General features: G+C 42.8%; 1 pseudogene; it reads right to left on the reverse strand.

Annotated features, from left to right (window-relative positions):
* Positions 1-10,678: 10,678 nt before the first annotated feature.
* Positions 10,679-12,490, reverse strand: LOC150057257 (large ribosomal subunit protein eL29 pseudogene; annotated as a pseudogene).
* Between the last annotated feature and the right edge of the window lie 844 nt (positions 12,491-13,334).

The raw sequence follows: 13,334 nt of genomic DNA on the forward strand, positions 1-13,334 counted from the left end.
AAGCCTGAGTACCACCACATGTAAAATAAAACACAAAATGGGACAGGCATTATTTCTTTCTTAGGATTTTTTTCTCAGACAGTACTCATAAAGTAGCCCAGGCTGGCCTTGAGTTCACAATCTTTTGCCTTAGCCCACCCCCGCCCCCCACTTCCACCCCAGGGGCTAGGATTACAGGCCTGCACCACTTCACCTAGCTGGAGACATTTCTCTGACATAAGAGTAAATTTCCCAGCTTTTGTTGTTGTTGTTGTTGTTGCCAGTCCTGGGCTTGAACTCAGGGCCTGAGCACTGTTCTTGAACTTTCTCAAGGCTGGAGCTCTACCACTTGAGCCTCAGCAACAATTCTGACTTTTTTCTATGTATGTGGTACTGAGGAATCGAACCCCGGTCTTTGTGCATACTAGCCAAGCACTCTACCACTAGGCCAAACTCCCGGCCCTTTCCCAGCTTTCTTATGACCCTCACTGAACAACGGCACCGTTTTCTGGTTTCATGAATTCTAACAAGAGCATTTCCTTCAAAGCAGAAATGTGCACTGTCTTCCTGAGAGAGTTCAGAAGTAGACATCTGATATCTTTTTCAGAGAAGAGCAGATATCTATTTTGTTTTCCAGTCCTGGGGCTTGAACTCGGGGCTTAGGCACTGGCTGTTAGATTATTTTTTGCTCAAGAGGAACACATTACCATTTTAGCCACAGATCCACTTCAGGCTTTTTGGTGGTTAACTGGAGATAAGAGTCTCATAGACTTTTCTGCCTGAGCTGGATTTGAACCACAATCCTCAGATCTCAGCCTCCTGAATAGCTGGGATTCCAAGCTGGAGCTACTGGCACTGATCCATGGGAAACGGGGAGAGGAAAAGGGAAGGGGGCGGAGGGGCTGCAGTGTGGGAGACCGCTTACTTTTTCACCTCCTTTACAAGTGCGACCCAAAGTGCTAAACAAAACACATCATCAGCTCAAAACCATTTTTTAGCCCATGCAATGAACAAGTGATTCATTTTTGCCTATATGTGTGGCGCCCCATTCTTACCGTGTCTCTCTCTGTATCCCTTCATCTCACCCACAGCCTTGAAGGATGCAATTCAAGCGTTCTCCAATTGCACACTGGCTTCAGGCCAATCGACAAACTGTGTATTTGCTTAGCAAACATTCAAGGGTGAAGGATGTGTTGTCTTTCCCTGACCTTACAAGAAGGTTGAATATAAAGTAACCACCTCGGTTACCAATTGAGTAGGGTGGGCCTGGGGGTGTGATATGTCCTTTGGCCAGGATTCCTTTCCTTCCTCCTCCTCCAGAACAGATCAGCAGTCTGTGGCCTAGCACGGGCGGGCTGCAGTTGTTCAATACATTGTCATTGCTCATTCCTGGGCGCCAGTGGCACACACTAGCTATTCGGGAGACTGAGATCTAAGGATTGTGGTTTACCTCCAATTAACCAGCAAAATCCAGAAATGGAAGTGTAGCTGAAGTGTTGAAGCACCAGTTTTAGGTATAAAGGTCAAGAGAGAGCAAGAAACTCTGAACACACACACACACACACACACACACACACACACACACACACACACCCCAGAAATCAGAAGGCATAGACATATCTAAACATGTCCCACATCTGACTCAATACCTTCCTGTTTTGGAACCAAAGATGTCTAGTAGATACTGTTTCTGGAGGACTTCCTGCCAGTGTTGTGATAGAAAAACATGCAGTGCATGTTGTAAGCAAATGTAGAAATCAGGAGATGGCTGTTTCCCAAGTCACACAGCCAGGAGACAGATGGCAGGCTAGATGCCTCCACGGCTGGTATGCTGTTGCCTCTGTCCTGCTATCTTATCTGTGAGAAGACTAAAGAGAGAACGTTAGCAGAGCTAGTGGGACCTGTCACTTTGCCAGACTCTGTTGAGTGGCCCTGTGGGAAAGAGTTCACTGTTCTAGGACTCAAGTCACTCACGGCAGACTCCCAGTCTAATGCCTGTCCACATACACATGCCTGTCCCATTGGGAAAAATGATCTTCATCTTTGAATATGTATCCTTCCAAATAAATTAGCCATTTTGGTAAAAACAAGTGTGCAAAACACCAACAGTATTCCAGTGTGATCCACTTTGATCTCGGCCCTGAGAATTAAGAAAAAGGCAACTTGGATTTGTAGCCATTCCAAATTAATGTTGTACTCGTGAAGCAACTATATCAGAGATTTTTAACATTGTCTTCCTTGCCTGTCCATTCTTCCCGAATAAGCCCAGACCAAGGTCAAGGAAATAACCATATCCTCTCACATCATTTGTCAGGAAACTTAGAAATGGCCCTGAAGACCACTGACGTTGTGGACACTTCTAGGAACAGTATGCTTGAGCACTTCCCATTCTTTGAGAAAGATAACGCTTGAGGACTACTGCGGGAAAGAAGACAATAATTGCAACAGTCTGCATCCAGATGTTCTAGAAGGAGCAGGTGTGATGACATTGAAGACATGGGCTAGTGGCTCACACCTGTAATTCCAGACACTCAGGAGACTGAGGTCTGAGAATCAAGGTTTGAAGCCAGGATCGACAGACAAATCTAAGAGTCTCATTTCCAGTTACACAGCAAAACGCTACACGTGGAGGTGTGGCTCAAATGACAGGGCACCAACCTGGGACAAAAGCTTGAGTAAGCAAGAGCTTGAGTCTCTGAATTCAAGTCTCAGTATTGGCAACAAAATGAAATTTAAAAATAATCCCAAAGACTTCCTGCTGTCTGATCCTCAGCTCTGAGTTTAGGTGCTGTGTTCTTCTTCTAGAACCCCAGATTCCCGCAGATGGGACTCTAGGGATTGATCTAGAAATGTACCCTGTATCTATGACAGCTAGTTGGCAATTGGTGGCCTTTCATCCTGGAGTAAACCTGGGTTAAACCTGGGTTACTAGCCTTACCATTACTTATTCCTGGCAGATTCATCATCTTTCATCTTAATTGGGGTTAGGGGTGTAAAATCCAAGCTGGCATAATGTCATAGGCTCAGTGATACACACCGGCAGGTCATATGAAAGAACACAACACACCTGAGATAGAGCACAAATAATAATTGAATCTGTTGTCCTGTTTGGTGCCAACTCCAGCTGGCAGAGGTACAGAGTGAGGGGTAGGAAGCAAAGGAAGCTGAGCCAGTGGAGTCCAATGGGGCTTTCAAGGGAAGGAGGCCACAGAGCCTGAGGGGGGTGGGACTGGACTCATCCCACATTAGCCTGTGTCCTAGGCCAGAAACAATGTCAAAGCCCCAGGAAAGTCCATGACTTCTGAAGGGGTCACATCTCACGAGCAGGCAGACAGTTGGCAAAGCCACAGGTGATGTCTCCTGGATCTCTCCCAGAAGCCACACAGGTCTCGTCACTCCTTCATGTTTGAACAAGATACTGGGACAATCAAACATTTCTTCCACACCAATCAATAAACAGTGTACTCTCATCATTCTCCGTTTATGTTTCCTATCTGTGTCAGAAATCAATCATGATTTAGAAACATTAGGAAAAAACATGGCAGCTGAATGCCATCTAGAATCTTTAAGGAGGTCATCTAGAATCCTAGAAAGATGAGAGCTAAGATGGTAGTTTGAATCCAGTCAGAGCAGAAACATTCATGAGACTTTTACCTCCAATTAGCCAGCAAATAGCCAGAAGTGGATCTGTGACTCAAGTGACAGAATGCCAGCCTTGTGTAATAAACAGCATAGGACAATACCCAGGCCCCAAGTTCAAGCCCAAGTACCAAAACACACACACACACACACACACACACACACACACACACACACGCACACACACGCACACACACAGACGTCTGGTCTGTGTAGACTATTTTCTTATCCTGGTTCCCTAAATAATACAACATAGCAACTATTTACATAATATTCATGTTATATCAGGTAGGATAGTTCATCCAGAGATGAAAAGCTATGTGGATTTTATGCTTATGCTGTGGTATTTTTCTGTCAGGGTCTTGAGCATCTGTGGATTTCTACATTCACAGATATGAAACTGGAAAATACCCTCCGCAGATGTTAGGGAATAGCTGTATAGACAGAGGGTTAACCAAGAGGGTTCAAACAATGATGTTTAGGGCTACGAAGTCAAATGAGGGCCTCACAGACGACATGATTTCAGAGAACAGAATGAATTCGAAAGCAGGATAGTGCTCACTACCTGTACATTTCCCCTATGCAAAGAAGCTAAAATGCTTTAAGAAAAAAAAAATCTGGCTTCAGAGCTCCTTTCACAAAACACAGATAAATTAGAAGCAGAATGAAGAGCTACAGACAAGGCCTCATGGCTCATGCTGCTAATCCCAGCTACACGGGAAGAAAAAGGTAGAATGATTATGATTAAAGGCTGTCCCTGGGAAAAATGAATGAGACCCTTTCTGAAAAAAATAAACTGAAAGTCAAAGGGATGTAAGCATGGGGAAGTTATTTCAGATCTCTTTGGGGTCTGTGTAGAAGAAATTAACATTAACCTCTGTTATGTTTATATACAGGAAAACATATATATGCATATACAATCTTTAATTCATTGTACAAAAGAATTGTCATTCAACCAACATGTTTTTATCAATGCCATCCTTTCAACATTCTCACCCATGCCTCCCAACCTTCACCCTTTCCTCATTTGTCTTTCTTTGGATGAGCCATGGTTGAAGCCTAAGACAGCCACTGAGTAAATTGTGTTATTCTAGAAGCAACACAAGGTATTAGAAACTATGGCCAAGCCAAGAGCGACAGCCAGAAGAGAAGCAGGGATGTTTTCTCCCTCTGCTCAAGTAGTAACACTCCAAAACACTCTTCTTCACGGTAGAGTCCAAGGCTGTGGCAAACTCATACTTTGATGTTAGACAGGGCTCTAGAATTTAGAGCTAATGATGTAGTGAAAAGAGTTGTTTTAGGTGTCTGAAGTCCCTTTGGCTCTTTGTTGTAGTAATCACACTACAATTAGAAATATGCTGGATGAATCACTAGGCTCATGCCTGTAATCCTAGCTATTTAGTAGTCTGAGATCTGATGGTCAAGGTTCGAAACCAGCATTACGTAGACAAACCTAAGAGATTCTTAGATTGACCAGCAAAAAGTCAGAAGTTGGAGGTATGACTCAAATGATAGAATGCTGGCCTTGAGCATAATGGGTAAAGTGACAGTGCCCAACCCCCCCGGGTTCAAGCCCCAAGGCCACTGGCATGCATACACACACACACACACACACACACACACACACACACACACACACACACACACACACACACACACACCAGTGCAAAATAAAAATTTTCCTGAAAGCAACTATTGATGGAAGAAAGAACTGGTGGGAAGAGACAGATTGGAATTGATTCAGAGGCAATAAATTCAAGTGATCCATGCTTTGGGATCTGGTAGGAAGTGGACCCAAACCTGCATAGCCACTGGTCACATTAGAAGCATTTATCAAAAATGCATTTTAAAACATGGGGTAGGTCTTTTGAATGGATATTAATTGAATGGAATGGAATGTTCATCACAAAGTCAATTCCAACCATACCCTAAGAGTAAAGCAAAAATAAAAAATAATCATGAAAAGTCAGCCATCAGTGGCTCTTACCTAGCTATTCAGGAGGCTGAGATTGGGGGGTTGCAAGTCTCTTTTCTCCAATGAACCACCAAAAAGCTAACAGTGGAGCTGTGATTCAAGTGGTAGGGCACTAACTTTGGATACAAATAGCTCCGGTACAGAGCCCAGGTCCTGAGTTCAAGAGAGAGATAATATAATAGTGGTAATATGGAAATGTCCAACCACAAGTGTTACGAATGGGAAACTCACAAGCTGGCTAAACATGTGAATCCTCTGCTTCATTCACGCTGTTCTTTTCGTGCCACATCTGGATCCCAAGTGTCTCTGCAGCTCAGCTGTCTTTGGCATCAGCAGAAAGGTCCTGGGAGTCTGACAGTGGTGTTAGTGGTACAGGGACACCAGAAGATTTAAATAATTAGGAAGGGACACATGCCCAACTGGTGAGGCTTTTTTTTGTTTTTGTGTTTTGTTTTTAAGCAGGCCTGTTTGGCCTGTGCTTAACAGTTTACTATAAAAGATTCTCATACAGCCTCACGAGGGATGGCTTCAGTATATTCCAAACATGCAATTTAGGGCACATTTTCAGCCTTTGTTATTACTTTTCACTTTTCAAGTTGCCTTTGATGTTTATTTTTAATGCATTTTTATTCGATGAAAAATATCAGGCATGGGGGAGGGGGTGTGATTTGTCCCGGACTTTAATCCTTCTGTCTGGCTTGGATCCTAGACTCCAGAAGTGAACACTGGCTCAACTCATTTCTGGAACATGTCTTCTAAGGACTATTTTCGGAGAACAGAAAAATCCAAGAGCAATCCACCCAGCCTCTTCACTTGCAATGTGAAGCCCAGACTATAAGACCTCTAAATATCACTATAAAACTATCAATAGCAACAAGGTACATAAGGAGACTGAAATGATAGCCCAAAGATTTAAAAATGATATAAAACAACAACAACACAAAAAAAACTCTATTGTGGCTGGGATCAGGGAAGCTTTTGAAAGAAATAATCTGTAATGAAGATACTAATTGAAAGCAGATCAATCTGATCTCTTTCAAAGAAGAGTACTCTTTCTCTGAGGACTTCCTGCTCTTGTGCAAATGTTCACTCCATGCCTCACGAGGACCCAGCTCACCTGCCTGCCAGGACCACTGGTTAATTTCATCACCATCAACGTCTCGTCAGGCCCCACTCCTCATTTACTCTGCAATCAAGGCAGCGAGCAAGAGGTTTAGTGAAAACTACATCTCAAGTTTATGTTCTGCCACAATCCTTTATCCAAATGGCCTCTGCAACTAAAAGCCTTGCTGTGTCGGGCCCATATGAGTTACCCTCCATGAGGAGATTTCTGACGAAAATAAGTCTGTTTTCTTTGTCTGTCTGGCAATGATCATCTTTCTGATTTTTTTTTATATTTTTGTGCTAGTCTTGGGACTTGAACTCATCCCTGAGCTTTTTGTGGTTGTTGTTCAAGGCTTCTGCATTACTACTTGAGCTACAAATCTACTTCAGGCTTTTTGAATGGCTAATTGGAGATAAGAGTTTCATGAACTTTCTTGCCAGGCTGGCTTCAACCCTCAATCCTCAGATCTCAGCCTCCTGACTAATTAGGATTACCGATTCTCAATTCTTTCTGATTTTTTTCATACCTCAGAGCAGAAGACTTTGTCATAATCCAAAGCCTCAGCTTATAAAGAATAAGACACCCCAGGTAGGCTAAGATATTAGTGGTCTAGATTGTTACTAATTTTTTAGGGCCACTGAAAAGTCAGCCTAAGTGAACCGAATAGAATCTTGAAGATACAGACATCTAAAATGAAGTCTTAGCACCACCCTCTCTCAAGGACTATTTTGCCAGGTGTGGGTGACTTGCTCCTGTAATCCTAGTTACTCAAGAGGCCGACTTCTGAGGATCACAATTCAAAGCTAGGCCAGACAGGAAAACAATTCTCTAAGACTTACCTCCAATTATCCAGTAAATTGCTGGAGATGGAGCTGTGGCTCAAGCAGAGATACCGTGCCAAACAAGATAGAAAAAGCAAGGCCCTGAGTTCAAGCCGCAGTTCCTGTACCAAAAGAAGAAAGAGAGAGAGAGAGAGAGAGAGAGAGAGAGAGAGAGAGAGAGAGAGAGAGAGAGAGAGAGAGAGAGAGAGAGAGAGAAAGAACAAAAGGGAAGGAGGGAGGGTGGGAGGGTGGGAGGAAAGGAAGGAGGGACAGTGTGCTGAGCTTGAAAAATCTTAAAGAATTGAGACTGAACTCACAGATTTGCCACTCTGTTTCCAAGGAGGATCCTTGTTGTGGATTTTTATAGACATCAATTTAAAAAAATAGACATTAACAGGTTGCTGGTGGCTCACACCTGTAATGCTAGCTACTAGAGAGGCTGAGATCTAAAGACCTGGGCAGTAACATCTGTGAGACTCTTATCTCCAATTAACCACCAGAAAGAGCTGGAAGTGGCACTGTGGCTCAAAATGGTAGTGAGCCTGCCTTGAGTACAAAAGCTCAAGGACAAGGCCCAGGCCCCAAGTTCAAGCCCCACCACCAAAAACAAACAAAAAAACAAAAAACCTGACATTCTCTGCTTAGGCTGAATGGGAAGATGGGAAGCCTCATTGAGTTCACTTGCTCTGCCTAGGGATCACTTAGCTCCAAGTACCTGCAGGACCCTGGGTAATGAGCAAGGTGGGACACCCATTGGAATACCTTTTTATTGACCAAACAAATCTCATCAAGAATCACAACTATTTAAAACACATTGTACATAACTCCAGGTAAACTCTATAATATGTGTGTGTGTGTGTGTGTGTGTGTGTGTGTGTGTGTGTGTGTGTGTGTGTGTGTGTGTGTTGCTAGAGCCACCCCTCCCTGGGCCATTAAAATCACAGATAGCAATCACCTTTCATATCTTAGCATGCCTCAGCCACACACAGAGCTGAGAAAGGAACTTGGAAACAGCTCAGTAGTAGAGCTTCAACTGTGTTTTGCAAAGCACCCCATACATTTTCCACTCCATGGAAGAGCCAAAGCAAGGAAGCCAACAGATTTGCAATGGAACCACGAGGATCCAGAGTTCTAGGATCCCTTGATCAATCTCTACCAAAATGATTTTTTAAAGCCTGGATGAGCGAAGGTTTTTTTTGTGTGTATGTAGTTTAGTTCAGTTTTGTTTTGACGTCACAATGTTTGGTCTATTAATGCATACAATTTTACTCATCCGTTAAGAAGAATGATGTTACATCATTTGCAAAGAAAAACATATGTTAAGTGAAGTCAGACCCGGAGAGACAGTGGAAGCATATTGTCTCTCTTCTGTGGAAGCTATAACTAATTTATAAATGTACAAGTAAACACATACAGGCCTGTATGTAAGTGTACACAAATAAATAAATGGAAGTCTAGTATTTGCAAGAGAGAAGTCAAATGATGTAATTCCTTGAAAAATAAAATGAATGCCAGGAAACAGACACATGAAAGCTTTGGGAGAGGTCAAAGCACAGAGGACAGATGAATGAAGAGAGGAAGAGAGGGAGAATGCAGTTATAATATTTAGTGCATAGTCTATGAAATTAATAAAACTAAGGGAAGGGGTTGGCTTGGAGGGAGGTGGAATAATGATGAAAGTGAAAGGTGACATTTCTCCAAGTGCACTGATTTCATAAACTGATTTATTGAATGCCAATTTCTTTGTACAACTACTTAATGATAATAAAAATATAATAAAAATAAAATAAAAGGTCACAAGTGTTGGTCTGTTTAGTAATTCATCAGTCTGCATGTAGAGAGATATCTCAATTTTGCTTAGCTTACTGCTCTCTGAGATGACTTAAAGTAAAATAATAAGAATAATAAGTGTCATTTAGGAAATTTTATTCAGATTTACTTGAGAAACTCAGTGAAAACTACACGTTCATGAGACAGAACAAAGGAGGACATGGTAATTTCAACACAAAAGAAAATGAAGAGTGGATTCCCCCTGAAAAGAAGTCTACCCAGAAGCAGGTGATTCATACCTATAATCCTAGCTACTCAGGAGGCTGAGATCTCAGAATTGTGGTTCAAAACTACTCTGGGCTGAAAAGTCCATGAGACCCATATTTCCAATAAGTCAACAAAAATGTAGGAAACAGAGGTGTGGGTCAAATGGTAGAGTGCTAGACACAGAGTGAAAGCTAATGGACAGAGCCCAGGCCCTGCATTCAAGCCAATTTACACACACACACACACACACACACACTTATGAGCTTGTGAAAGACAAACAGAATGAAAGAAGAAAAAAAGAAAGAAGGAGGGAAGGAAGGGAGGGAAGGAGGGAGAGAGAGAAAGGAAGGAAGGAAGGAAGGAAGGAAGGAAGGAAGGAAGGAAGGAAGGAAGGAAGGAAGGAAGGAAAGGAAAGGAAAGGAAAGGAAAGGAAAGAAGGGAGGGAGGGAGGGAGGGGGGAGGGAGGGAGGGAGGGAGGAAAAGAAGGAAGGAAAGAAAGAACAAGAGAAAAGCAAAGAGAGGGAAAGAAGAGAAAAGAGAAAAGAAAGGAGAGGGAAACTCCAGATCCTTTTCTTCTAGCTTTCTCTTCAATTCTCTGAGTTTCTCCTTGACAAATAGCTGTGCCCAGGGGACATTTGGGGGTGGAGAGGGAAAGCGCTTTTCAAGGGCTTTAGTAAAATCACCACCTGGTAGGCGTGATTACCTAGCCATTTGCCAAAAGGGAGAGCTACAGAACCTTCCGCATTTTTGAATTGCAACTGTTTTTTGTCATCGTAAAGAAAAAGCTAATCATTTTTTTTTCCCCAGTAAACCTCCACCCCCTCTGTCTCCTGCACAGACTATTACGAAATTGCTAAAGACCACACACTTGGCTTTCTCTGTTTTCACAGTTTTTAAAACCTTCATCAAAGGGCAAAAGGAGACTGGGTAGAGGATTTCTTTCCAGCACCGGCTCTGATGTAGAATTCCTTTGGTAGAATGCTATTCTTTTCTGGCTACTTTCCATAAGTTCCATCTTCTTATTAAGTGTTTATCATCTTGCTTACAAAAAAATGGAGACAAAAAAGAAAAATCTCAGACTGCGTCCAAGCGGGAAAGTGCCACGTAGCCTTTTGACTCACGCTATCGAATATTCTGAAAATGAATTTTCAAGACCAAAAATTTAGCTCATAATATAAAAGTTCAAATTGATGATAACATTTATCTCCACATTAATAAGGAATTTGCAAATAAAGATGATGGGCCAGGTCTTTGAAGATTGTATAATCATGAATCAATCCAGTTACATATTACTGATATGAAGCAGTTGGTTTTTAGTAGAGTTGGCCCGGTAGATGTTTCTTTCCTACTTTCTTTCTTTTCCTTTTCTTAATGTGAAATTATGTGGAGAGAATTTTGAAATACACACCATCTGAGTCACAGACACTGGCTTCAAGGCAAGGAATTCAGTACAAACATTTTTTAGCAGTACATCAATGATGTAAAGTTTGTTTTCCAGAGAGAATAAAATACATGTCTCACTGCCAAAATCAACTTGACCCAGCAGGCAGGAAGAAGCCACTGGACACACAGTTAAGAAAAGTCATCAGAGAAACTCATCAATTCACAGCACCTAGCCCTGATCCTGTATGCTGTGTTGCCAGAATACAATTCTACCCTCTTCTCTTTTGTATCGAACCACCTGGTTTCATCCAGTCCCCGCAGCCTCTGGATGGGAGAGTACAACTTCTTGTCATGTCTTACAACATTCTTTTAAAATCACCATTGCAGCTACCATTTCCATTAATTCCAACACAATTGTGTGCAATTCAGACTTTCTCACCTGCACACTTGGATTGATAAATCTGAGATACCTTTTGAGTTTCTGTATAGCTTCCCATTTATGTTTTAACAAGTTAGATAACTCTGTGCTTATAAGAAAGATTGGCATTGTGCCTGTGTGCGTGTTGTGTGTGTGTGTGTGTGTGTGTGTGTGTGTGCACACGTGTGCCAATCCTGTGGCTTGAATTCAGGACCTAGGTGATGTCTGAGTTGGTTTGTTTGTTTGGGGTCAAAGCTGACACTACCGCTTGAGCCACTGGTCAACATCTGGCTTTTTGATATTTAGTTGGGGATAGGAATCTCACAAACTTTCTTGCCTGGGCTGGCTTTTAACTGCATCCTCAGATCTCAGCCTCCTGAGTCGCTAGGATTACAGACATGAAGTACTGGTACCCAACTAAGAACAGCATGTTTGAGAGCTTCCACTGGTTCTGTGACAGATTGTGACAGTTAATATCCTACTCCTACTATGTGAAATATCTTCCATCTGACCATCCAAACCTTAAGTTCCTCCAGACTAACCTTCTTATGAAACTAACCCTAGTTCTCTCTCCTATTCTGTCATGTTTCATGTCTCTGTTTTTTGTGTGTGTTTATTTGCTTGTTTTTTTTTTTTCCAGATCCTGCCTCAGGTTTATTGGTAGAAATGACACCGGCCACTGGTCCCCTAAAGATGGTGGCCAAGGAACCTGGGCACTCTTCTTTGGGGCTACAGTCTGGGCCTCAGCTGGAACTGCAGCTGGAGCCTGGGCCCTGGCCTTAAGCCAGATAAGCCTTGGAAATGTAGGAATGGTCCGATTCCCAAGCTTGGGGTGGGCGATGTAGGCAAGTTGCTGGAGCTTGCTGGTAGCCTGCTCTGGAGCTTGTGTCCAGCTGCTTTGGGCATCTCCAGGGTCTTGATGGCCTTGCGCCACGTTCTCATGGCCTTGGCATCGTTGGCCTCCATCTTCTTAAATCCCTTCTTGTTGTGCTTCTTAGCAACACGCATGTTCCTCAAGAACTTGGGGTCCTCTGCTTCAGAGACGCATATCTTTGTGATCTGGGTTTCCTGACGCCATTTCTGAACCATTTACTGGACTGGTTGTGTGTAGTGTGGTTCTTGGACGAGGCCATGTCTGAACCACCAACCGCAGGAGCTCCAGGTCTCTGTTTTTATATTATTTCTACAAATGATTGCTGCAATTCGAGATTTATTATCAACTCTGGGTGTGCAGGTGCCATTATTAGGGCTTAAACTCAAGGCTCTGTGCTCTCACTTGGCTTCCTTGCTCAAGGCTGACATTCTATTCTTTGAGCCACATTTCCACCTCTCTACCACTAGACCACAGTCCCAGCCCAAAAGTGTTTTACTTTTTGTTTCTTTTGCCAGTCCTGGGGCTTGAACTCAGGGCCTGGACACTGCCTTTGAACTTTCTCAAGGCTAGCACTCTAGCCACAGCACCCCTTCCAGCTTCTTCTATGTATGTTGTACCGAGGAATTGAACCCTGGGCTTCATAAGCACTCTACTACTAGGCCATGCCCTAGTCCAGCCTTCTTCTCTTGTAAAAATTTACATGGAGACCCAGACTACTTCAGCCTCAGATGCTATATATTTCCTTCTTTCTTTCTCTCCTTTACTTTGTTTATTTCTTATTTTATTTTATTTGCCAGTTCTGGGGCTTCAACTCAGGGCCTGGGCACTGTACTTGGACATGTTTTGCTCAAGGATAAAACTCTGCAACTGGAGCCACTGTGTCCCTTCTGGCTTTTTCTGCGTATGTGGTTCTGGGGAATTGAACCCAGGGCTTCGTGCATGCTAGGCGAGCACACTACCACTAGGCCATGCTCCCAGCCCCTCTTTTCCTTTCTTTTCTTCATTCCTTCATTTATCTTTCTCTTCTTTCTTTCTTTCTGTCTGCCTTTCTTTCTTTCTTTCTTTCTTTCTTTCTTTCTTTCTTTCTTTCTTTCTTTCTTTCT

The sequence above is a fragment of the Megascapheus bottae genome, chromosome 11 (assembly GCF_031878675.1).
Source record: "Megascapheus bottae isolate mThoBot1 chromosome 11, mThoBot2.hap1, whole genome shotgun sequence".
In the NCBI taxonomy this organism is placed as follows: Eukaryota; Metazoa; Chordata; class Mammalia; order Rodentia; family Geomyidae; genus Megascapheus; species Megascapheus bottae.